We start from the raw sequence: 4,813 nt of genomic DNA on the forward strand, positions 1-4,813 counted from the left end.
TCATTTAGTCAGTTACTAAGCGATGAAGCTTGCTGACCAAAATGATCGTCTATGCAATCACTTAACGCGACGTCAGGTAAACGATTTTACCTTGCGTTACTAAACGATTTTTTAGTCAGTTATTAAGCGATGAAGCTTGCTGACCAAAACGATTGTCTATGCAATCACTTAACGCAGTGTCAGGTAAACGATTTACCTTGCGTTACTAAGTGATCATTTAGTTAGTTACTAAACGATGAAGCTTGCTGACCAAAACGATCGTTTATGCGACAATTTAACGCGTGTCAAGTAAACGATTTACCTTGCGTAGTTACTAAACGATGAAGCTTGCTGACCAAAACGATCGTCCAGTGCGCGCATGCATTAAGCGATACACGAGCATCACATCGTTTACACGACCTGATACTCAGTGATCGCATAATCGATCTTCACACGATGCGATCAACCTTTGATTGCTTACCTGATCATCTACATAATGCGATCATCAGTGATCGCGTACCCATTGACTGCATGATGTGATCAACACTTGATCGAATACCCCTTCGTTTAACCGATGCGAACAACAGCAATCGCATTCTTCATCGTCTGCATGATGCGATCAACACTTGATCGCATACCCATCGTTTAACCAATGCGAGCAACAGTGATCACGTTATCCATCGACTGCATGATGCGATCAACACTTAATTGTCTCCTTCCTTGAAGAACTGCAACGATTGCACCGATCTTCTTCACGAATGACTCAAAACTTAAACATAATTTGAATACAGACTCAATAACAATTATTAATGCCCAAAACATAGGGGCCTTTACAAACAATCGCAAATGTAAAAGAATTAAAACAAACCGAGGCTAACATCCACGAAAACATCCATAAATCCGTACATCCACAACAATTTAACGATTAAACAGTGTAGAAATGCACCCACGAAAAATGTATTTGCAATTCTTTTGCAGCAATGGATTGGAATATCAAAAAACCGAGGGCTCTAATACCAATTGAATGAACTCTTATTCAAGAGTACCTACTAGTGGAAGCGAATCTTTCCAATTCATTGTGATAGAATTACCGCATATATATTCAATCATACTTTCATAAAGCAAAAGGATCAAGAAATCATACCAAATGAAGATTTCTTCTTCACAGCGAGTCTGAAGCCCAACCGTCTATCTCGAACAGTCACCACTCTTACAGAAGGAATCGGAGAAGACAACACCACTTAGAGGCCTCAGTATTCTTGGAGTGAGAATCCAAAGTATAGGCTTTGTTCGGATTTGGTACAGGGAAGGAGGAAGAAAGACGGTACACAACAATCAAGTAAGTGGGAGAGGTTGTCTATTGCATAGACAATATGTTTGATCGTTTAGGTGAATTATACAATCGTATAGTAAAAGTAAGCGATCGTCTATACGATCGTGTAGGAAAAGGTAAATGATCGTCTAAATGATCGTGTAGGAAAAGGGTGAGCAATCGTCCAGACAATCACGTAGGAAAAACTAAGCGATCGTCTATTTGATCGTTTAGTAAATACCGGGAGCTAAACGATTGTTTTGTAAAAAGGTAAACGATCGTTTAGATAATAGCGCGCGATGGTATAATTGGTATGCGATCGTTTAACAATATCGTATATGTAAGCGATCATGCAGTCCCTATCGTATAGGCACTGATTTTCTAAATGATGACACTATCTTTTTCACAATACATGTGCACACCGTCTGTTATTTATAATGCACTCATCCGTTATTTTAAACGAAGAGGCGCCTTCCCATTTCCTTTCTAACTGTCCAATGAATGTGATCTTATCACAGTCATAACTTATAAATTAATATCAAATATTAATTATAATATTTTTTTCCTCTACTAGATATAAATCATCTTTATATCCAATTTCCTCCAAATTAATGTATCTCATACATAAAGTTAATTATATCATATATAATCGAACTCCCTCTGGTAAATTTGAAAATTTCAAATTGACCCAAAAACTGAATCTCAACTTGTATCCAAGCTATCAAGAGGACCTTTTAGACCTATGGCTCGAAGCTCCAATGGTACGTGAATAGCTGACTAAACTCTTTAGTCACGATATCCACCATCCGTTAACTGCCAGGCATTCCACTAAAGACCGATAGTGGAACACTTCTTGACATAGATATATTTCTATGTCCATTAGATATAACCAATCATCAGTACGATGAACCTTCACAAATGCTTGTATTTACGGCAGGCCAATTTACCATTTTGCTCTTGTAATTACATCTTCCTCCTTAAGTACCACTGATCACTCTAGTGAACAATACAACATAGTCCTACTATGTGTGAACACCTCTCGAGCCATGAGAAGGTGTGTGGCATCACATCGTTCAAGCCCTAGAATCAGCCCTTAAGGGGGCTATCTATCTACTTTACCCCAGCCTCGGGGAAGAAGTGAATTCCGTCTTGTGTAGCTGAGTTCCCAGCTCCCAAATCAGACGAATCCCCAAAATGGTAGGTTTGATTTGGTATTCTGGCCACTCGCACCCATGCAAATAAAAAGACCGCCCTCAATGGCAGGAGTTCCCAACTCACTCAGGATTGAGGTCATGTTACCTATGGTCATCCTAGTGAAGTGAAGTCTCAGTTATGCACTGTGTTATATAACGAGACATTAACACTTCGTGGTCAGGTCTTATACAAACTCTTTCTATAGGATGCTTCCGCTCGCATGTCCCCTACACGAATGATCAGGATCAGACCATCTGTGACAAGTCACAACACTCGTGACCATTCCACAAAGCGGGCCGCATCCGTAGCGTTACAAGGATAAGGTTTCCCTCCTATATCCATATACTACAGACCATTTTGGTTATCACTCGAGACATGATCCACTTGTATGTCACCACATACATGCTTGAGTCACATATAGATAACCAGAGATTTTATGTTTATTGGTTTGTGGTAAAATCTAAATGTGCAAAGTCAAGTAGTGAAGTAAATATCATTTATATTATACATCACCAGTGTTCGTACAAAGTTGTTTACAAACTACTAGACACGAGAATTTAGAGCACAAACCCCAACACTATAGTGGAGTGTCCCATTAGTTAACGAATGGGGGGTAAGATCGGACTAATGAGTTTAGCCGATTAATCTCGAATCGTTGGAGCCCATGATCTGTAGGTCCCCAAGGTCCCCCTACTAGCTCGTAAATGGATAAGCTTTAGAGTAGCTTGAGAAATTAATTTGAAACGTTCAAATGAAACGGAATAAGAGAATATATATTTAAATATGATTTAAATATATGAAGATGATTATTGTGTAAAAATTAATTTAATATTTGATATTAAATTAATTTAAGAAATTAATTTAAGAGAATCATTTTTGTATTAAAATGGTTTTAAATTTTTTTTTTGTTTTAAAAGAAAATGGAAAAATGGTTTTGCATGGACGCACAAATGGAGATTCAATTTTCTCCATTACCTTCATCATTATGCTCACACAAAGATCATTATCCTCTCTATATTGATTCTCCAAGCATGAGCTGCAAGCCATGCACTCCATATCTTTTCATGTTCATCTACTATATATAAAGAAGATTGGAGTCATTTGAGAGGGGTGAATGCAGAATTTTTTAGAGAAAATTTTCTGTGAAAAGAGACTGTCTTCTTCAATCGGTTGCTGTGAGTTCTTGTTGGTTCTTCACTTCTTCAAGTTGTTCTTGAGCCCTACAACTTTGCCTAAAGCTCCAAGAGCATAGTAGGGAAGGCTTTGAGGTGGTTCACGGTGATATCAAGTGAAGACAGCTGTACACACGTTTTCTTGGAGAGTTCATCAAAGGTATATTCTGAAAACCCACTTTTTAGAAAAGCATGCTTTAGTTTTTGCCAAAATTAGTGAATTTGAATGTTTATGGATCTTTGATACTTCCGCTGCATGTTATTGAACTCTTTCGACTTATGTTACAACATGAGCAATGGTAAACTTTTTGTTTCTCATCATGTTATCTTTTATGAAACTTCTTTTCCTTTCTCCCCACCTTTAATTTTTTTCCCCTTCATTCATCTCAGTGCCTTCTAAATCGTATCATCCTTCCAAAATGTCAAAGTCTTTTTATATGCAGCCTTTACCTATCATCATCAATTCCTCTAAAGCACCACACTGTCATAGTCAGAATTTGAATAGTCTTTGATTCTGCAATAATAATATTTCTCTCCCTAGTACTAATCATTTACTAACTGATGTTGAGCAACCAATTTCTGTTGATGGTAATCCTCTTGTAATTGGGACTGAAAGTAATATAGTTCCTAATACTTGTGTTGATACTTCAGTTGATACACATATTGGTACACAACTGCCTTCTTTACCAGTAAATAATCATCTAATACAAACTCGGGCTAAGTCAGGTATTTTAAAAAGGAAAGTGTTTGTGGCAACTACAAACTCAACTGAGTTATCTTCTGACATTGAACCATTTTCATTTTCTCAAGCCTCCAAACACCTAGTTTGGCAGAAGGTTATGCAAGAAGAGTATAATGCTCTGATAAGTCAAGGCATCTGGTCTCTCACAACTTTACCACCTAGAAAAACCGTATTTGATTGCAAATGGGTGTACAAGATTAAGTGTCATCCTAGTGGATGTGTGGCTCGTTATAAGGCCCGCTTGGTTGGTAAAGGTTATCATCAAGAAGTCGGGATAGATTATGATGAAACGTTCAGTCTTGTTATTAAGAAACCAACAGTCAAAATTATTTTAGCCTCGAAGGCCCATGTTGGATGGAATTTACCACACCTTGATGTTAAGAATGCTACATGGAGATCTTTGTGAGGAAGTCT

Source organism: Benincasa hispida, chromosome 8 (assembly GCF_009727055.1).
Source record: "Benincasa hispida cultivar B227 chromosome 8, ASM972705v1, whole genome shotgun sequence".
In the NCBI taxonomy this organism is placed as follows: domain Eukaryota; kingdom Viridiplantae; phylum Streptophyta; class Magnoliopsida; order Cucurbitales; family Cucurbitaceae; genus Benincasa; species Benincasa hispida.